The 22,948-nt window shown below is 41.6% G+C and overlaps 1 long non-coding RNA gene and 1 pseudogene across 1 annotated transcript; one reads left to right on the plus strand and one right to left on the minus strand.

Moving 5' to 3' along the window:
- Nucleotides 1-9,698: 9,698 nt before the first annotated feature.
- On the minus strand, nucleotides 9,699-13,231 carry LOC122213738 (annotated as a pseudogene).
- LOC122213739 lies at nucleotides 13,171-22,528 on the plus strand. The gene is made up of 3 exons (XR_006199624.1): nucleotides 13,171-13,259; nucleotides 18,814-18,893; nucleotides 21,643-22,528. It is a non-coding gene; the product is annotated as an uncharacterized LOC122213739 (long non-coding RNA).
- Nucleotides 22,529-22,948: the final 420 nt, after the last annotated feature.

The following is a 22,948-nucleotide window of genomic DNA, read 5'->3' on the forward strand; positions in this document are numbered from 1 at the left end:
TAGGTTCTTGATCCATCTTGAGTTAATGTTTGGGTATGGTGTTAGGTAAGGGTTCCACTCTGTTCTTTTGCATGTGGATGTCCAGTTCCTTGGCACCATTTATTGAAATCACTGTCCTTTCCTCATTGAATGGTTTTGGCACACTTGTCAAAATCAGTTGACCATGTATGCAAGGATTTACTTCTGGGTTTTCTATTCTATCTGCTTGGTCTATATGTCTATCTTTATGCCCTTCCCACACTGTTTTGATTATAGTAGCTTTGTAGTTAACTTGTAAGCCACGAAGAGGGAGACTTACAAATTTTGTTCCTTTTAGTCATAGACTCTAAGTCTAAAGTTCTCTTTTGGCCAGCAAAAGAGTGGGATACAGGATGAAAACCGAGAGATGGCTAATATCCAGGAAAAGACAAGAGCCCTGAATAAGGGTCCTTGCCCAGTTTTTATTAGGATCAGAAGGCTTATAAACATGGCTACGGACATGCACAAAGAGACAATGAATCTGTGAACATTAACTTGTGGACGTGAGTGAAAGGGGGTCTTGAGCATATTCGGGGTTAGGGGTTTGGGTTAATACAAAAAAAAAATTGGTGCTGGGCAGGTGGGCAGGAGGTTGTTTACTGCGGACCTGAGGCACCACCTGTTTATCTTAGCTAGCCTAGGGGATGAGACAGGCAGGACAAATAACCTCAGGGTTAACAAGTCACCTTTCTTTTGTTAATCATCTCTGCTCTGGGCTGCTTCACCTGAAGTGCAGGTCTATAGCCCAATTTACCTGCTTACCTAATTTGGTCCTTCCTTCCTATGAAAGCAGCTTCCTGCTATACTACTAAATTGGGGGGCACTTTTGCCCTGAATACCTAATCTTGCTTACCTCATACACCTTTGTATTGGGGGTCTTTGCACCCCTCTCTATTCTGAGTGGGGGGATCTGCACCCCGTCTCTAGTCTAGGTGCCTTTGCACCCCCTCTTTATTCTGAGGTGCCTTTGCACCTCCCTACTCTTGTTTACCCAAACCCAGGTTGTGAGTATCCTATGGCTTTGTATTTCTTTATGCCTTGTTAACCCATTGGTGTAAGCCCAGGGGATTCCTAAGCTTATTCCCCACACCTTTTGAAAACTGTTTTGACTATTTGAGGTTGCTGGAGATTCTTTATGAATATTAGCATGGGTGTTTCTATTTCTGCAAAGAAAAAGCCATTGGGATTTTGATAGGAGTTGCATTGAATCTGTAGATTGCTTTGAGTAGTACTGACATTTTAAAAATACTGTCTCTTTTTTTGGGGGGGGGGGGCGCCTGGATGGCTCAATTAATTCAGCATCTGACTCTTGGTTTTGGCTCAGGCCATGATCTCACAGTTTTGTGAGTTTGAGTCCCATGTTGGGCTCTGTGCTGGTGGCATGGAGCCTGCTTGGGATTCTGTCTCCCTCTCTCTGCCCCTCCAAGTTACGCTATCTCTGTCTCTCTCAAAATATATAAACTTAAAAAAAAACTGTCTTTTTTTTTTTTAAGTTTAATTTTGAGAGATCACACAGATGTGTGAATAGGGAGGGACAGAGAGAGAGAGAGGGAGAGAGAAATTCCAAGCACAGAGCCTGACACAGGACTCCATCTCACAAACCATGAGATCACGACCTGAGCCGAAATCAAGAGTGGGATGCTTAGCCAATTGAGCCATCTAGGTGCCCTTAAAAAATATTGTCTTTCTGGGAATGCAACCTGGTGCAGCCACTCTGGAAAACAGCATGGAGGTTCCTCAAAAAACTAAAAATAGAACTACCCTATGACCCAGCAATTGTACTACTAAGCATTTATCTAAGGGACACAGATGTGCTGTTTTGAAGGGACACATGCATCCCCCATGTTTATAGAAGCACTATCAATAGCCTAAGTATGGAAAGAGCCCAAATGTCCATTGATGGTTGAATGGATAAAGAAGATGTGGTATATATATACCATGGAGTATTCCTTGGCAATCAAAAGAATGAAATCTTGCCATTTGCAACTATGTGGATGGAACTGGAGGGTATTATGCTAAGTGAAATTAGTCAGAGAAAGACAAAAATCACATGACTTCACTCATATGAGGACTTTAAGAGACAAAATAGATGAACATAAGGGAAGGGAAACAAAAATAATATAAAAACAGGGAGGGGGACAAAACAGAAGAGACTCTTAAATATGGAGAACAAACAGAGGGTTACTGGAGGGGTTGTGGGAGAGAGCATGGGCTAAATGGGTAAGGGGCATTAAGGAATCTACCCCTGAAATCATTGTTGCACTATATGCTAACTAATTTGGATGTAAATTTAAAAAAATAAAATAAAACAAGTTTAAAAATACAAAAATACTTAAAAAATTGTCTTTGAATCATGAATATATGATGTTTCCATTATTCATATCTTTAATTTCTTTCAGCAATGGTTTGTAGTTTTATCTTATATGAGTCTTTTGCCTCGTTGGTTAATTCCTAAACACTTAATACTTTTTGATGATGTTTTAAATGGAATTGTTTTTGTAATTCCTTTTTAGATTTTTTATTTGATTTAGAAAAGAAAATTTTGTGTTTTTATCCTGATATTTTTCTAAGTTCATTTATTATTTCTAATGGTTTGTGTGTGTGTGTGTGATTTTTAGAGTATTCTACACCTAAGCTGTACAGAGATCATTTTTATTCCTTTCCAAGTTGGATGCTTATTTCTTTTCCTTGCCTAATTGCTCTGGGTATGACTTCCAGTACTCCATTAAACAGGAGTGGTGAAATTCATTCTTATTCCTGATCTGAGGGCATAAGTTTTCAGTCTCTCACCACTGAGTGTGATGTTCTCTGGGGGTTTTTCTCATGCGGATTTTATTAAATGGAGGTGGTACCTTTCTACTCCTAGTCGATGGAATGTTAACATAAAAGGGTGTTGAATTTTGTTGCGTGCTGTTTCTGCATCAGTTTAAGATAATCCTTTGGATTTTTTCTCTTCATTCATTTTTCTCAGTAATGTGGCATATTGCATGGATCAATTTTTGTACACCCAACCATTCTTACATTCCAGTGATAAGTCTCACTTCATCACAGTGTACAATCCTTTCAGTATGCTGCTGAGTTCTATCTGCTAGCATTTTGTTGGGGAGTTTTGCATACAAATTCATAAAGGATATTGGTTTGTAGTTTTGTTTCCTGGGGGGTGATGCTGGTCTCATAGAATAACTTGAGAAGTGTTCCTTCCTTCCTCTTCAATTTTTTGGAAAATTTTGATAAGGATTAGTATTCTTCACATGTTTGGTACAATACACCAGTGAAGCCTTCAGGTTCAGGACTTTTCTTTGGGAGAGTTTTGACTAGTGATTCAACCTCATTAGATTTCTATTTGGAATTTGTTTCCTCATGATTGATTCTCGGTACATTTTGTATTTCTAGGAATTCCCCCATTCCATCTAGGTTGTCCAAGTTTTTGCTGTACGTTTCTTCATAGTATTCTCTTGTAGTCCTTTTTATTGCTTTTTTAAAAGTGTTTTATTTTTTATTTTTGACACAGGGAGCATGAGCAGGGGAGGGGCAGAGAAAGAGGGAGACACAGAATCCGAAGCAGCCTCCAGGCTTTGAGCTGTCAGCACAGAGCCTGACACGCTGCTCGAACCCACAAACCGCGAGATCATGACCTGAGCCAAAGTCGGACGCTCAACCGACTGAGCCACCCAGGCGCCCCAGTCCTTTTTATTTCTGTAGATTCAGTAGCAATGTCCTGTCACTTCTGATCTTAGTAATTTGAGTCTTCTCTTTCTCAGTCTACCTAGCTAAAGGTTTGCCAATTTTGTTGATCTTCTCAACCAAGTTTTGGTTTCATTGATTTTCTCTATTTTCTTCTTCATTTATCTCTGCTCTAATGTTTATTATTTCCTTTCTTCCGCTAGGTTTGGATTTCGTCCCTCTTTCTCGATTTCTGAGGTTGTGAAGTCGGGTTGTTGATTTGAGGTCGTCCTTGTGTCTTAATGTAAGCATATGTACATACATTCTCCCTTAGCAATGCTTTTACTGCTCTCTGTATGTTTTGGTAAGTTTATCCTTTTCATTTCTCTCAAGAACTTTTTTTTAATGTTTATTTTTGAGAGAGAGGGAGAGCCAGAGCGTGAGTAGGGGAGGGGCATAGAGAGGGAGACAGAATCCAAAGCAGGCTTCAGGTTCTAAGCTGTCAGCACAGAGCCTGATGCAGGACTTGAACTCAAGAACTGCGAGATCATGACCTGAGCTGAAGTCCGATGCTCAGCCCACTGAGCCACACAGGTGCCCCTCACTCAAGTACTTGTAAATTTCTCTTGTGATGCCTTCTTTGACCCATTTGAGCTATTTTTTAATGTTTATTTTTGAAAGACAGAGTGTGAACAGGGGGGACAGAGAGAGAGAGAGAGGGAGACACAGAACCGGAAGCGGGCTCCAGGCTCCCCTGTCTGCACAGAGCCTGACGTGGGGCTTGAACTCACAAACCATGAGATTGTAACGTAAGCCAAAGTCAGACGCTTAACCGACTAAGCCACCCTGGTGCCCCAATTTGAGCTATTTTAAAGTATGGTAATTAACATTGCTGTCAGAGAAAAGGTGCCGTTGCTGAAGAGAAACCATATGCTGTTGGGGTTGATGAGGGCAAAGGAAGTCCTCGTGCAGTTACAGTTACTGCACCCACCCATCCGCTTCTCTGTGTTTGAATAAAATGATAGCAATTTGAAATACCTGGAAGTAAAATCTAACTAAAATAATGAGAAAAGATAAATTAACCAGCTGCTTCAAAGAGTATGCAAGTTCTACGTGGAGAATAGCTGTCGTTGTCTTTATGCTCTCCTCTGTTTCTTGGTGTTTTACAAATAGGTTGGGGTACATAACAGAATAGCGGGTGATTGAAGGACACATGGCTGCATGCACCTTTGTGATATCCTTGGCAGTCGTGACACTGTTGGATGTGACTGTGCATGTGTTGAGCTGAATTGTGTGGCCGTGGGGATTGCTGTGGCTGAGGAGTGTGTGTCCTTGTGACGTGGATTCTGCCACTGTTCCAGCCTCCGCACCTCATGCCATAGAGACCTGCTCCCTAGTGGGTGCAGTTGTGCATCACTAATGATGCTTCTCAGCAGGAGGACACTTCGGTTCCTTATGGGAACACTGGAGCTCGGGAAGACCTCGGGACAGGCCCTGGAGAGAGAGAGAGACATGCTGCTGAGGCCCAAGGATTACGATTCCCCATAGGAAAGACTGGGCTGGGCTTTTGTTTCATGGCCACAGCATTCCCAAAGGATTGACAGGACTCAGCATCTAGTCACGGTCACTGCCAAGATCTCTCATAGGGAAAGGATACAGGGGCAGATTAGTGAGAGGAATAGGTCCATGGGCCCAAGTTTGGGAACCAAGGCCCAAGCTTTTGTGTTCTCCCACTGGAGGCACACAGGGTGCACTTCATGAATTTTTTGTGACAACTCATGTAAATTGTTGCCAGCCAGGGAGGCTCAGTACAGAAACAGTGCCAAGGTTTGTATCGGGGAACTGCTCACACAAGTACTGCCTGCCTGTCACATGCCAACATTCCAGACTCCCAGAAGGAGGGCAGAAGTTCTGCTTGAACTACATTGCTTATACAAACAGTATAGACGTAGCCAACGTTTCAAAGGACAGAAGTCGGGCCTGCTGTGTTAACTCTTGTCTACAGTCCAGGCCTTTGGCCCTTGGTTTACAGCAAAATAGTTATCAGTGGGAACCATATGGCAGGATGAGACCATCTGCCAGTGCTGATCTCTGTTATGATGTTTAAGGATAGTGGACTTTGGAAAAAAGAAAGGCTTTTCTTAGAAAGCCAGCTGGATTCCTCCTTAAACCTCTGTGTCCACCTTTTTGGCTGGCCTATCAATTCAGACACAACACAACTCTGCCCAGTAACTGGAAGTTGACCCGAATGTCTCCCACAGCTCAGGCAGTGTCAGCACATGTGACACACACAGGAAGTACAGTCCCAAAGGAGGCAGAGAGGGCACAGCTGTCACGGTGTCCTGAGCACACATTGGTGCATCAGGCAGTTCAGGCTCAGAGGTCCCTGTGTGGCTTCTAATGTGGCCCCTTCTGCCCTAGAGTTCTCTGTCCTGTCCAGATAATTTAGTTCAGTCCTTGACTTTAGAAGGACTGCCTCACTCCCAGATGGCTTGCCTGCCCTGACCCCCTGCTTCATTCGCCTGGACAGTGTCTCCATGTGCTCCATATGGGAATAACAGAGCCAGACTCACATGGGTCAGCCCAGCCGTCTGCGCTCAGACACTCACAGCACTTTAGAAAGGTGGCGTGAGGTTTCCTTCAGGAAGGATTCTGAGAAACAAGGTTGACATTGGCCTCTGCCTTCCCCATCACCTCACTAGACACCAGACTTGTGTCCCACTTAGCCATTATAACATGACATTTTAAAACCAGCCCCTCCTCTCATCCAGACCTTTCCTGTGGAAGAGGCGTGCAGAAGAGGAATAACAACCTTTCCATGGAAAACATTTTGCTACAACTTACTCAGACACATCCCATTTAAAAGTTGTTCAGGACGAGACACTAAGTTTTCAAAAATGAATTTGCACAACCTCCCACTCATTTTGTCCTGATGATTTATCCAGCAAGCGGCCCAGAAGAGAGGAGTATGTTTCTGGAGACCACCACCTTAGTACAGTGTGCATACCAGGAGGAAGGGCAAGGGAGGTGGGTCAGGCTTCCAGAAAGCAGATGAGAGTTGTGATGAGAGTTGTGACATCAGAGCCTGATGTCAGGGGTGGACAGAGAGGCCACTGTCCCTGTGTTGTGCCCTCCCCAAACGAACAGCTTTTGGTAGGAATCACAAGTTAGCAGTACAGTCGGTCTGTGTATCAGACGATCGCTGCAAACATTTATGTCTGTTTTTACCATCCACGTGTCGATCCAGAAGCAAGAGCACAAAACAGAAAGCCTGCGGCCTCCCCCTCCTTTTTTTAATCATTACAAATTTACTCAGACCCCGAGCAGTAAATTCAGCATTTATAGTGTTGGCATTAGGGCTGCCAAGCAAGATCATGGGCTAGAATGCAGGAGAGGCTAGGGGAGTGGTACGCCAAGGCAAGAGCACCCACACTGGAAAGACCCTGATCCGTAATACCCATTTCCAAAGTCTGAGTGCACATCAGGTGGCCTAAAACTTTTAGCCGTCGAGATTTTAAGCTTGAAGCATGCCCCCACCTTTATCTTCATGCGACGTCATTCATGTAGACTCCACAAATTCACAGCTGTAAGTATTTCTTCCCAATATTTACAAGTACTTCCAACAGTTCCTGAAACACTTCATTCACAATTTATTCAGTGTGTTTGTATGAATTAATGACGAGCTCCTCACTGCAACTGTTACTGTCCATAGAGAAAATATACATCACACCCCATGCATTTCCTGTTAGCTGACTTGCCACAGTTTGCTTTCCTGAAAGGTCCCTATTTCCTTATAAACCACACCTTTGCCATGTTGACAATCTCTCTTTTCTCACAAAAATACAAGACCAGGAGTGTTAACACTTGTTTGTGTCATGCCTCTATATCCAGGGCCTAGGATGTCCTGGTTAGCTTTAAACCTAACTGTATACATTTTGAGACTAAAATGCTGGGTATATGAGGGCTGCTCAGAAAATAGCATCAAGGTGCGACTGGGTGGCTCAGTCGGTTAAGCATCTGATTCTTGGTTTCGACTTGGGTCATGATCTCAAGATTTGTGGGTTTGAGCCCTGCATCAGGCTCCACACTGACAGCACAGGGCCTGCTTGTGAGTCTCCCTCCCTCTCTCTCTCTCTCTGTCTCTCCCCGACTTGCATGCACACACTTGCTCTCAAAATAAATAAAAACTTAAAAAAAAATAAAATCAAATCATACCAGAAAGAAAAGTCCTTGAATTTGTACAAACCTAGTAACCCTGACAGAATAAGTGTTGCCTAAGTTGGTAATTAGTTGATTTCACAGTCCATAATTGCAATGGGATTTTTTAATATATCCCCAGAGTGAAAAGTAAAAAAGAACATTTCTTAGTATCCATGCTGGGGGATCACATGGAAATGCTGACAGCCTGAGAATGAAAGTCAAGTGCTCGCTGTCTGTTTTGAGGGTACTCTTGATTAAAAGGGGCAGGAATCACTACAATAGTCTAGAAGTCAGTGTCCAGTCTGCTTTTTGTATGTCTCATGCATATTTGACAGTTAATGAATTTGAACCGAGAAGTCTGTGGGGAAGACATTTAGGGAAATATTCCCAGACTTACCCACATTTCTGTAATGAAATCCGGTATAACCATCTCCAACTCCATCTATACATTTCATTATGTCACAGGTCTCTATTCTTAATTCAAAACTTACTGTCCAGGTCACGCGGAGAAGTAAGGAAAAGAGAAAATTGCAGGAGATAAAGATTGCTCTTTGTAGAGTTTTGCATACTTACCAAATTTTGCATCAAACAAGACTATTTTAGTAAGAAAAATACAGAAGTGATATCCACTATGTGCCATACTAGAACAGTAAGAAAATTGCTAAAGTTCTGTTGTTCTAACGATACAGAAAAACTACGGTTTTGTTCATCTCAGCCTGCCAGTAGCCATGCTATTGGCTAGGAATGCCTGGGGGCACTCCCCTGAGCCATACTACTTGCGGTGAGCCCCCACAGACATGTCCCATCCAGAGCTAGTGTTGTGACTGGACTGTTCCTTGTGGTTCTTCATATGACTGTAAGATGCACCTCACCAATGGCCATCATGGAACTTACAAGAACTAGGTTTAATACAAGTCCTGGAGAGTGCATAGCACACCTGGGCCACATAGCAAGGTTGTGAGTACAGAGAGCATGCACACCGGGTGTTCTACATACGTTGGGGTCAAGGGTGGAGGGTGGTTCCCTATCTATTGGTTCTATTGGCAATTGTATTATACAACCAGCAAGGTTTATTCCAGATGGAGCTTTGAAGTGGATGTACTGTCAGGCACTTACCTACAATACAGAAGAGTTAAGTTTTCTGTAACATTTTTTTAAAAAAAGCACCTTTCTGTAACATTAAAAGCGCACTTGAAATTACTATGGTTCAAATAAATTACAAAGAAAGAAAAATAAATGGGAAAATCGGGGGAACCCTATTCAAACATATGCACTTTAGCTGAAAGACTTGGAGAGTTATTTCTCACATGAACATTTTTTTGTGAAAGAACTGGAAATTCACTATTTAGGGGTCCATTTTTTTAAGTTTATTTATTTTGAGAGAGAGAGAGAGCAGGAGAGGGAAACAGAGAATCCCAAGCAGGCTCCATGCACAGAGCCCAACACAAAGCTTGAACCTACGAACTGTGAGACCATGACCTGAGCGGAAGTTAAGAGTTAGACTCTCAATCGACTGAACCACCCAGGCACTCGTAGGGGTCCGTTTTTAATTATTATTATTATTTTTTTTAATGTTTATTATTTTTGAGAGAGAGACAGAGCATGAATATGGGAGGGGCAGAGAGAGAGGGAAACACAGAATCGGAAGCAGGCTCCAGGCTCCGAGCCATCAGCCCAGAGCCCGACGCAGGGCTCAAACTCCCAGACCGCGAGATCGTGACCTGAGTTGAAGTCAGACGCTTAACCGACTGAGCCACCCAGGCACCCCAGGGGTCCATTTTTTAAATGAGGTAATGACAAACACAATACCATATTTATATCTTCTATATTTCTTTCCTGGCATGAATTTTCTGGAGTATTATATATAAATCAGTGCAAGGTTTTCCAACATTACTTACAATTATGGAACTCCCCTCTAAAAAGTATGACTTAACAAATTTTTCAAATATTCCATGCCTTTCTGGAGCTACTACCCAGTGTGCATCCTCACATAGTTTCGAAAGGATGAGGGCCACTTGAAGGCTTTCCCACACTGTTTACATGTGGGGTGTCTCTCCCGTGTGCATCCTCAAGTGTTTCTGTAAGGACGAGGACCAGCTGAAGGCTTTCCCACATTGTGTACATTCATAAGGCTTCTCTCTGGTGTAGGTCCGCACGTGGCCTTGGAAGGATCTGGAAGAAGTGAAGACTCGCCCACAATTTTTACATTTATACAGTTGCTCTTCAGTGTGAATTCTCACATGTTCTCAAAAGGTTGAGGGACAACTGAAGGCTTTCTTGCACTGTTTGCACTCGTAAGGTTTCTCTCCAGTGTGGGTTCTCACATGCCCCTGGAAGGACTTGGGGAACTGAACAATTTCTCACAGTGCCCACAGTTAAACAGCTTCTCCCCAATTTGCACTCTCACATGTATATGGAAGGTTTAGGGCTGAATGCTTTCCCACACTCCTTACACTCATAGGGCTTCTCTCTAGTGTGAGTCTTTTAGTGTCTTTGAAAAGACTGGGGATAACTGAAGGGTTTTTCACATTGTTTACACTCACAGGGCTTCTTCCCAGTGTGTGTTATCACGTGTCTTCGGAAGGTTGAAGGATAACTGAAGGCTTTCCCACATTCCTTACACTTATATGGCTTCTCCCCAGTATGAGTTCTCGTGTGTCTGGTAAGACTGGTGATCTCTGGGACGGCTGTACCGCAATGCTTGCATTTATAGGTTTTCTCCCCTGTGTGACTCTTTATATGTTGAGAGAGGGAGTAGGGATGCCAGAAAGTTTTCCCACATGACTCACATTCATAGGGCTTCTCTCCAGTGTGTGTTATCATGTGTCTTGGAAAGACTGAAGGATAAATAAAGACTTTTCCACATTCCTTACGTTTATATGGCTTTTCTCCTGTGTGCATTTGCACATGCCCAGTAAAACTGGAGAACTGACTGAAGGCTTGCCTGCACCACTTGCATTCATAGGTTTTCCCCTGAAGTGTGTACCTTCCTATGTTGAGTGAGGGAGTAAGAATGGTAAAAGTCTCTTCCAAGTAATTTGCATTCATACGGCTTCAGTGTGTGTTATCATGTGTCTTTGAAAGATTGAGGGATAAATGAAGGTTTCCCACATTCCTTGCACTTATATGGCTTCTCCCCAGTGTGAGTTCTCATGTGTCTAGTGAGACTGGAGAATTCATGGAAGGTTTTCCTACATTGCTTGCATTCATTATTTTCCTCTGTGGTGTGAATCCTGATATGTTGAGTGAGGGAGCAGAAATAAGGAAAGGTTTTACCACATAATTTACACCCATAGGGTTTCTCTCCAGTGTGAGTTCTCAGGCATGTGGGACAAATGAAGGCCTGCTTGCATTCCTGACATGGATATGTTTTTTGCCCACAGTGAGATCTGACATGCCTCTTAAGGGAAGAAAGATGTATGAAGCCATTTCCACACTTGGTGCATTCATAGAGTTTTACTCCAGTAGAAATATTCTTGCGGGAATTAAGATGGGGACAGTGGCTGCACGTGTCTCTGTGTTGATTTCCTTCATTGCTTTCATAGAATCTGTCACAGGATTTCTGTTAAAAGAAGTACATTATCAATGTTATGTTTATTAGTGATTTGTTATTAGCAACTAGTAAGTATTATAACTAGATGACTAACTTCATTTTAGTATACAGGAAGTTTTTCTACCCTCTGTGGATTGTCTTAGAGTTCATTAAATGCCCTGGAAGTGACCTCAGCATGTTCACTGTTCATTACTATTTGTTATGTATGGGGTCTTCCTAGAATCATTTCTAACTGAATTATGCTTCAAACATTCAATGTCTCAGTCAAGTTTTTGAAAACTTTCTTAAAATTCTAAATAAATAGATTTGGAGCTGGATTTTTTTTTTTTTTTAAAGTTCATGACCTACTAAAATTCTGTCCTGGGATTGCGACTTTTTTATCTTGTGAACACAACTCACCTCAGATGTCTTGCATGGTTTCCATGCTGATCTTCAATGCTATGGTCTTCCCAATTTTTTCTAAAACGTAGGCACAAGAATTATTTCTTGTGAATTTCGCCATTTTCTGTTCATTAGATATTTTTTTCTCAAGTGCATCCTGTGGAACCAACCCACTGGCTTTAAACAGTGTCTTGTAATCAGAAACAAAAAGGTGAATGAACATATTAGAGGAAGAAGGCACTTCTGAGCAAAGAAAGACTTTGATGACTTTAGTGCTTTCAAAACTTCATCAATGGTAGGCAAAAGGGGTCAACATAGTACACTAGTAATGACCGTCACAAGGTTTCCAAGAAGAAACCTCTCTGTGAACCAAAACAACACATGAAGCCAATACCCAGACTATTGAAACCAAAAGAGCTTCAGGGCTTCTAAACCAAGACAAAAATAAAACCTCAGTTTTGTTTTTTTTTTTTTTTTGGAAAAGACTCAAGTTTTTATTCCAAACTCATTGCTCTTTTTTTTCTAAATATGTGTATTTATTTATTTTTCAATATATGAAGTTTATTGTCAAATTGGTTTCCATACAACACCCAGTGCTCACCCCAAAAGGTACCCTCCTCAATACCCATCACCCACCCTCCCCTCCCTCCCACCCCCCATCAACCCTCAGTTTGTTCTCAGTTTTTAAGAGTCTCTTATGCTTTGGCTCTCTTCCAATCTAACCTCTTTTTTTTTTTTTGTCCTTCCCCTCCCCCATGGGTTCTGTTAAGTTTCTCAGGATCCACATAAGAGTGAAACCATATGGTATCTGTCTTTCTCTGTATGGCTTATTTCACTTAGCATCACACTCTCCAGTTCCATCCATGTTGCTACAAAGGGCCCTATTTCATTCTTTCTCATTGCCACGTGGTACTCAATTGTATATATAAACCACAATTTCTTTATCATCAGTTGATGGACATTTAGGCTCTTTCCATAATTTGGCTATTGTTGAGAGTGCTGCTATAAACATTGGGGTACAAGTGCCCCTATGCATCAGTACTCCTGTATCCCTTGGGTAAATTCCCAGCAGTGCTATTGCTGGGTCATAGGGTAGGTCTATTTTTAATTTTTTGAGGAACCTCCACACTGATAAACCCTCAGTTTAATGAATACATTTCCACTACCGTGGAGACATTATTAGATTCTAGGTCTGTGATGGCTGTGACCACATCTGTCTTATTTACCAGTGTATTCCTTTTCCACATTTCAAACCTAAGAAAAGCACAGATGAGAGATATTTGTTGGCCTGAAGCCATCCTTACCCACTGAGACCAGCATCACATCTCTGTAGAGGTTCTTCTGCACAGAATCCAGCAAAGACCACTCCTCCAAGGTGAAGTCCACAGCCACATCCTCAAAGACCACTGAGTCCTGACATATTCAAGTGTGTGGAGGAAGAAGGGTAAGTCTGAAAGCACTGGGGAACTAAATCGATTCATAGAAGGTTCAAAACGGAACTTCTGGTCTCACAATACGTGACCTGACTGCTAATAGGCTTTCTTGAGCCACTAAGGAATCAACCTTAAATCTACATTTATTATGACCACTCTTGTCTTACTCCTTTCTATCATTAGGCCCCAGACAGATATGCCATGCATATGAAATAAATACTTCTGTTGGAAAGTATGCAGTAAAAGGGTAACAGAGTTCAATTATCCAAACCTATTTCAATAATCCTTTAGAACTCATTAAACTGAGTCCTAAAGCACATTCTTTAGGACTAGCCCTTGACCAGCTCCTGGGAGGAAACATGCAAGCCCTTGAAATACAATGGTAACTCTGTGCATATAGGTGGGGCCTTGGGCTGTGGCAGAGCTCATGCTAACAATATGATTATTTTTTTAAATTTACATCCAAGTTAGTTAGCATATAGTGCAACAGTGATTTCAGGAGTAGATTCCTTACTGCCCTTTACCCATTTAGCCCATCCCCCCACCCTCAACCCCTTCATTAATGCTCTGTTCTCCATATTTAAGAGTCTCTTATGTTTTGTCCCTCTCCCTGTTTTTATATGATTTTTGCTTCCCTTCCCTTATGTTCACCTGCTTTGTATCTTAAATTCCACATATGAGTGAAGTCCTATGACATTTGTCTTTCTCTGACTAATTATGGTTAGTATAATACCCACTAGTTCCATTCACATAGTTGCAAATGGCAAGATTTCATTTTTTTTTTTTTTATTGTCGAGTAATACTCCATTGTATATATACCACATCTTTTTTATCCATTCATCTGTCGATGGACATTTGGGCTCTTTCCATACTTTGGCTGTTGTTGATAATGCTGCTATAAACATTGGGGTGCATGTGCCCCTTCAAAACAGCACACCTGTATCCCTTGGATAAATATCTAGTAGTGCAACTGCTAGCTCATAGGGTAGTTCTATTTTTAATTTTTTGAGGAACCCCCATACTGTTTTCCAGAGTGGCTGTTTCCCACCAGCAGTGCAAAAGAGATCCTCTTTCTCTGCATCCTTGCCAACATCTGTGTTGCCTGAGTTGTTAATGTTAGCCATTCTGACAGGTGTGAGTTAGGTTCTCATTGTGGTTTATATTTCCCTGTTGATGAGTGATGTTGAGCATTTTTTCATGTGTCGGTTGGCCATCTGGATGTCTTCTTTGGAAAAGTGTATACTCATATCTTTTGCCCATTTCTTCCCTGGATTTTTTTTGGGGTGTTGAGTTTGATAAGTTCTTTATAGATTTTTGATACCCTTTATCTGATATGTCATTTGCAAATATCTTCTCCCATTCTGTCAGTTGCCTTTTAGTTTTGCTGTTTTCCTTCGCTGTGCAGAAGCTTTTTATTTTGATGAGGTCCCAGTAGTTCATTTTTGCTTTTGTTTCCCTTGCCTCCAGAGACATGTTGAATAAGAAGGTGCTGCAGCCAAGGTCAAAGAGGGTTTTCCCTGCTTTCTCCTCGAGGATTTTGATGGCTTCCTGTCTTCCATTTAGGTCTTTCATCCATTTTGAGATTCTTTTTGTGTAGGGTGTAAGAAAGTGGTCCAGATTCATTTTTCTGCCTGTCGCTGCCCAGTTTTCCCAGCACCACTTGCTGAAGACACCTTCCATTGGATATTCTTTCCTGCTTTGTCTTCTCTATTCTTGATCTACCTGTCTGTTCTTGTGCCCATACCATACTGTCTTGATGATTACAGCTTTGTAATACAGCTTGAAGTCCGGGATTGTGATGCCTCCTGCTTTGATTTTTTTTTTTTTCAAGATTGCTTTGGCTATTTGAGAACTTTTCTGGTTCCATACAAATTTTAGGATTGTTTGTTCTAGCTCTGTGAAGAATGCTGGTGTTATTTTGATAGGGATTGCATTGAATATTTTTCCATTTTTTGGTGTCTTCAATTTCTTTCATAAGCTTTCTATACTTTTCAGTGTATAGATTTTTTACCTCTTTGGTTGGATTTATTCCTAGGTATTTTATGGGTTTTGGTGCAATTGTAAATGGGATCGATTCCTTGATTTCTCTTGGTGTATAGGAATGCAACAGATTTCTGTGCACTGATTTTATATCCTCCAACGTTGCTGAATTCATGGATCAGTTCTAGCAGTTTTTTTGGTGGAATCTTTTGGGTTTTCCATATAGAGTGTCATGTCATCTGGGAAGTGTGAACGTTTGACTTCCTCCTGGCCGATTTGGATGCCTTTTATTTCTTTGTGTTGTCTGATTGCAGAGGCTAAGACTTCCAATACTATGTTGAATAACAGTGGCAAGAGTGGACATTCCTGTCGTGTTCCTGACCTTAGGGGGAAAGCTCTCAGTTTTTCCCCATTGAGGATGGTATTAGCGTTGGGTTTTTCATCTATGGCTTTTATGATATCGAGGTATGATCCTTCTATCCCTACTTTTTGAGGGTTTTTATCAAGAAAACATGCTGTATTTTGTTAAATGCTTTCTCTGCATCTACTGAGAGGATTGTGTGGTTCTTGTCCTTTCTTTTATTGATGTGATGAACCAGCCCTGCATCCCAGGTCTAAATCCCAGCTGGTCACGTGTGGGAGATGTAGGAGAAAAACATCAAAGGAAAAGACTTCAAAAGGGAAAGGCTGGAGCAGGTGCAAGGCCTTAGGACATGTTTTCACAGCTGAACGTGCCTGCTGCTCTTAAGGAATGCCTTGAGGCATTAGCATTGTCCAGGGCCGATCCTCCTTCACTCCCGACCCTTCCTGGCTTCATAAAGAACAATTATCTAGAAATTCAACCTTGAAAAACAAAACCATTAAGTTGATTAATACACTTGCTGAGCTGACTTTATGCACGTAGCCTTTAGCAGTTTCCCTAGTAAAAGGGGGCTTCATTCTGGAGTCGGGGCCTCATTCCGACTCGAGTATGAGGACCTTCACTTAACTGAATTTTGCTTGCAGACTCTTCTTTTGCGACTCCGGCCATACTCTCTGCAACATCTGGTGTAGTCGGCAGGATACAGTGCGGCAAACGGTTTCCGAGACTACTTTTGGTTTACAGTCGCAAAGGACCAAAGTGGAGGGGTAGGACAGGTAAATCTCAGCTTTGGGATAGTGAAGTTACAGGAAACTCCCAATCTCATGATTAAGAGGCTTACTCTAAATCATTCTGTACTTTATTACAAAGTTCAGGAGTGAAAGTAACAAGGGGAACTTTTGATGAGCCCTGGTAGTTGGTTAGAAAACACTGCTGTTGATTTACCCCTTCTGGAAAAAATCTTTTAAACCTTAAACAATGGAGATTGATTACGAAAATGCTTAGATGCACTCATCAAAACGGAGATACCATTTCCTTAAAAGTCTGGTCTTTATGCTCCTTAATTGAGATGGCTTTACAGCCTTTACATCTGACACAGAACAAAATATACGTTCACCTAAATGAAAACTCATCCGGAAGAAGGAGACGAGTCGGATTTTACATCCAATAGTTTTGAGGATGAGTCTCCTTCTGAAGGAATCAAGGCTGTAGCACCTGAGGAAAATACTTTACCAGGATGGCCTCCGCCACCACCCACAAATGATAATTTGGAGGCTACTGCCCCCCCCCTTATAATAAAGTATACCCCCCCTCCTTTACCTGAGGATACAAAAATTCCTACTCATATTAAACAAAAAACTGCCTGTCCAGTTACTTTCAATCCTTTTTCTAATAACCAGCCCTGCATATTAGTTCCTCCCAGGGAGCAGGAGGGCCCTATCATTACACCTCTGATTCGAGGGTTGATAAAGGCTAAAGAGGAAGGAGATTTAGAATTGATACAACCGGTATCAGAACTATTTCCGGTTACTCTGAATGCTTTCCCGCCAAATGCACAATATCTTAATGGAGGCTATAATGCTGAATATTCTCAGATCCCTGTAAAAATCCTGAAAGATCTTCAAATGGCTTGTGCCCAGTACAGCATTAACTCCCCTTATGCAGGGCTTACTTCCAGCATTTGCTGAGACCGAACGCTTGATCCCTAAAGATTGGGAAATGTTGGCTAGAACTGTTTTATCCCGTGCTGAATATTTATAATTTATGACTCGGTGGGAAGATCAGGCTAAGATTCAAGGGGAAAGAAACCTTCATGATGATATTCCTATTGACAAAGAACAACTTTTTGGACAAGGAGAATATTCTCAACTAAGAGGTCAATGTGGTATGAGTGATCAAGCGACACAACAAGTACAAAATTGTTGCAAGATGGCTTGGCCACATATAGCTACTCCAGGCGAGGTTACCCCCTCATTTACTGAACCTTAAGTTGACTTTTTAGCAAGATTAAGAGATGTTTTGGAAAACAATTCCTCAAGAGGGCCTAAGGGATTTGTTGCTTCCCATTGTGCCTACAATAATGCTAATTTGGAATGCCAACAAGTTCTTCGTCCATCCGGTAAGAGCAGCTGCTGGGTCCACAGCTGACTATGTGAAAGCATGTGCTGATTTGGGCACCCCACTTTACAATATGAACCTACTTTAAAAGGGATGGGCCCTTTTATTTATTTTTAAAAAAAATTTTTTTAACGTATATTTATTTTTGAGAGAGAGACAGAGCATGAACGGGGGAGGGGCAGAGAGAGAGGGAGACACAGAATTGGAAGCAGGCTCCAGGCTCTGAGCCACCAGCCCAGAGCCCGACGCGAGGCTCGAACTCACGGACCGCGAGATCGTGACCTGAGTTGAAGTCGGATGCTTAACCGACTGAGCCACCCAGGCGCCCCGGGATGGGCCCTTTTAAATCTAATACCGAATGCTCTGGTTATGGGAAAATCAGCCATAGGAAGAAAGACTGTCAAAAATGAAGGACAAATTTATGATAATAGTACCAGTACTAACAATCTACCCATATCGATACCTCCAACTGCTTTATGTCCTTATTGTGAAAAGGACATCATCGGGCCAATCGGCGCTATTCCAAATATCACACAGATGGGGCATTCTCTTCAATCTTCTAATATTGATCAAAATCAGGGAAACTTCTCACGGGGCCTAGCTCAGGGCCCAACAAACAAAATGAGCCTTTATCCAGTCAGCAGTGGGTCTCAACACCGCAACACCGACGGGTCACAGACCTCCGTCATGCAACAACTGGGAGTGCTGTCTTCGATCTCCCTGCTATTCACCCGGTTGTTTCATAGCCATCTTTAGGTGTTGTTAAAGTTAGAACAGGGGTTTATGGGCCTTTGGAAAAAGACACAGTAGGCCTTATTTTTACACGGAGTAGTCTTACACTCAAAGGTATTCATGTATATCTGGTGTTATTGACTGTGATTATGAAAATGAAATTCAAGTTATGATATCGACCGATAACCCTTATACTATTCAACCAGGGGATAAAATTGCTCACTTACTTATTCTTCCTTATATAGGGGGCCAAAGCAATCCTGTTATTCTAAATGGAGATTTTGGTAGTACTGGCAAACAACTATATTGGCAAACTTTTTTGAAAGATCCTCACCCTGAAATACATCTTAAAATTAATAATACATCTTTTATAGGATTAGTGGACACTGGAGCTGACCTAACCATCATATCTGAAAAGTTATGGCCTTCATCTTGGCCCGTCGACAACGTACCCGTAAGTTTTACAGGACTTGGCTCTTTAGGGGGAATAAAAAGAAGCCAACAAATTATGAGATGTGAAGGACCCAAGGATCAACTCTTAAACCCTATGTGGCTAACATTGCCATTAATCTGTGGGGCAGAGACTTACTTCAACAATGGGGTGCATATATTAATATCCCGTCTATATCTACTCAAAGTAAAAATATAATGTGCGCCATGGGATATGATGCATTGAGGAGATTAGGTAAAAATCAACGGGCATTAAAACACCCCTTGATATTTTCCCCAAACATAAAACCGTAGGGCTAGGATATCCAAATTTACCCTAATGGCCACTGCCAGAGAACAAAAATATGCGCTGCCTTTAAAATGGCTTATTGATGAGCCCATATGGATAGAGCAGTGGCCGCTTTCTCAAGAAAAAACTGGCAGCTTTAAAATCTTTAGTTTCCGAACAATTAGAAGCGGGACATATTGAACCCTCAACTAGTCCCTGGAATTCTCCAGGTTTTGTTATTTAAAAAAAAAATCTGGGAAATGGAGAATGCTGAGTGATCTCTGAGCCATAAATAAAATCATACAGCAAATGGGGCTCTACAGCCTGGCCTTCCGACGCCTGTTGTTATCCCTTGAGATTGGAAAATTATAGTTATTGATCTTAAGGATTGTTTCTTCTCCATTCCCTTAAGCCCTAAAGAATCTGAGCGATTTGCATTCTCCGTTCCTGTGGTTAATCATGAAGAGCCCATAAGCCGATTTCAATGGAAGGTTTTACCCCAAGGAATGTTAAATAGTCCCACTCTTTGTCAGCTCTTTGTGGCAGAACCTCTCCGATATTTACAATCTCAGTTTCCTCATGCTAAGACCATCCATTACATGGATGGCATCCTATTAGCTTTACCCGAATGACATGATTTATATGCACTCTTTTTAGCAGCTCAGACAACCCTCTCAGAATATGGCCTTATTATTGAAGAAGATAAAATTCAGCTTGAAGATCCCTTATTCCATTTAGGTCAAAAATTAGTACAAAATTCAATAATGCTTCAAAATGTTCAAATTCGTAGAGATACTTTGCATACTTTAAATGACTTCCCGAAGTTATCAGGAGACATTAACTGGCTACGGCCTACTCTGGGCATACCTACTTATCAACTGACTCATCTTTTTGATCTACTTAAAGGGGATTCCAGTTTAAATAGCCCTGGAAAATTCCGGAAGCATCCCAAGAATTACAGTGGATTGAGCAGAAAATTGCTTCCAGTCAGCTTCCTCGAATTAACCCCTCACTACCCGTCTCTTTGTTAATTTTACCGTCACCCCATTCCCCTACAGGAGTGCTTTGGCAGGCTAATGGAATCATGGAATGGATATTTCTAGCCAACAAAGCCCTTAAAAAATTATCTACATATTTAGACAAAATAGGAATGTTAATTTTTAAGGGTTGAGAGAGACTTCAGGAAATAACAGCCCAAGACCCTGAGACAATCATAGTACCTCTATCTCATGCACAAATATCCATGACATATCGACAGTGCATTTCATGGCAACTTGGAGTTGCAGATTATATAGGTCCCATTGACAACCATTATCTAAATCCAAATTAATTGGATTTATCAAAACCACCTCCTTCATCATGCCTCGAGTTGTACAATCAGTATCTGTAAATGGACCTAATTATTTCATGGATGCCAACAAGTCTGGCTATTCTGCATATTATGATCCTACTTCTAAATGTGTAAAATCCCTGTATGCCTCAGTACAAAAGGCTGAACACTTTGCCATATTCTATTGCTTAAAGACGTTCCCTCCTCCATCAATATCTTAATGGATTCAGCCTATTCTAAGCAAGTGATTGAAAATTTGGAAATCATTAATATTTACTCAGATGGCTCAGAATTGTCTGACTTATTCCTTCAGGTCCAATACTATCTTCAGCACCAATCCCATCCTATATACATTACTCACATATGATCTCCTTCTGGCCTCCCCAGCCCCTTGGCAGAAGGAAATGCTACAGCTGATTCCTTATTGACAGCCCCTGTTATTACAGCACAAGATTTTCACAATCTTACTCATTTTAATGCTAAAGGCCTAAGTAAACGCTTTTCTATTCCCCTTAAACAAGCTAGAGAAATCATCACACACTGCCCTACTTGTGGGCCTATTGTCATTCCTCCATACTCCCAGGGGGTTAATCCCGGAGGTCAATAACCTAATGACTTATGGCAAATGGGTGTTACTCATGTTCTGCAATTCGGCAGCCTTGCATATGTACATGTATCAGTAGATACATATTCCGGTTTTATACGGGCTACACCTTTGACAGGGAAAAAACCAGCCCACGTTATACAGCATCTTTCAGAAGCGCTTGCACGACGGGGCTCCCCCGGAATCTTAAAACTGACAATGGCCCGGCTTATACTTCTCACACTTTCCTTGTATTTTACCAAAAATGGGGCATTCCTTATAATCCACAGGGTCAAGCCATTATTGAACACACTGACCATACATTAAAAACCATGTTACAAAAACAAAAACGGGGATATGGCCTTGAATCCAAAGAATCAGTTAATGAAAACATTACTTACACTTAATTTTTCGGATTTAAGAGGTGAACAAGAGTTCACCGCAGCCGGAAAACCTCACACAATCTTAATACCAGACCTCTTTCATAACTGATATTTTGGAAAAATGATACTAAACAATGGTGCCTGGATATGTTAAATTGTGGGGTCAAGGATTTGCTCTTGTATCCACAGATAGAGATACCTGGCTTCCAGCCTGGTGATCAAAACCACGATATGAACATTTGGACGAAGAGAAAAAGATTCGACAGTTTTCGACCACTGGAGGAAGATATGGAAGAATTAAGCCTGGAACCCAAGATTATAAGGAAGGTAGAAATAAGAACCAAAAATACAATGAGAGCCAAACCTCCAACATGGGGACAAGTGAAGATGACTCAAGAAGCCTAACAGATCCTCCAAAAAATGGGAACACTTAAGACTTCTACTCTGTTTATTGCCATGATGTCGGTTGTTACTTTAACTGGGAGTGCTAAAGAGAATCACACATATTGGGCTTATATTCCAAATCCACCTCTTAATAGATTAATTGCATAGGATGATCCCTCTTTCCAGGCTTACGTAAATGATTCAGTCTGGTTGCCTGGACCTTATGATAATAGAGGTCCATTTAAACCAGAAGAAGAAGGAAAAGTAATCCCTGAATATTCTGTAGGTGCAGAGGGGCCACCTATATGCTTTGGAACAGGTGACCACTGTGTTTCATTTATAGGCATGGATAGCAGAAATACCCAATGGGACTAATGTCCCCATACTGTATTTACTACAAGGGGTCTGCATGAGAAGTCAAAAAACTACATACAATTACCCTCCTAAATTGCCTCGATGTTAAGAAAAACCATAAATCCTGAGGAACGGATTAATTGGGAGCTCTGTAGAGGAGAAGTTGGTAGAGTTCTTCTTAATACTTCCAAAGGAAACGTCGTCATTGATTGGGCCCCTGTAGGCTCTGCTCAGACCAAATACTCCAAAAAAGAGCTCTGATGGTGTCGATATCATGACGACATCCTTTCAGATATAACATCTGAACCCACTGTATGGCATGAAGGAGGGATGACTCCCCCCCAGCCCACGTTTACCTGATGGGCCAGTTCATTCCGAGCTTTGGAAAATTGGTACTGGATCATTAGGCATGTCCTCTTGGAAAGGCTGCTTAATGTCTCAAGTAAATTCTCCCTCTCTTTTAGATTAAATGAGACTCATAAAATTCAAGCATGTGTCAGACTTCCTCTTCTGTTTATGTTAGGTATGCCCCATTGGGACCCTGAAAACAATCTTCTTACTTGCCATGATTGCTCTTTTTATACTTGTCTTAATTCTATCCCTTTAAACAGGAGAGACAAAGCTTATATGTCCTTAAGGCATGAGATCGGGTTTGGATGCCTGTAATTATGGATTGGTCTTGGCAGCACTCCCCTGAAATGTTTCTCATAGATGAAATATTGAAACGTGTATTACATCGCACCTGACGATTTGTAGC

Source organism: Panthera leo, chromosome A2, assembly GCF_018350215.1.
Source record: "Panthera leo isolate Ple1 chromosome A2, P.leo_Ple1_pat1.1, whole genome shotgun sequence".
Lineage (NCBI taxonomy): Eukaryota > Metazoa > Chordata > Mammalia > Carnivora > Felidae > Panthera > Panthera leo.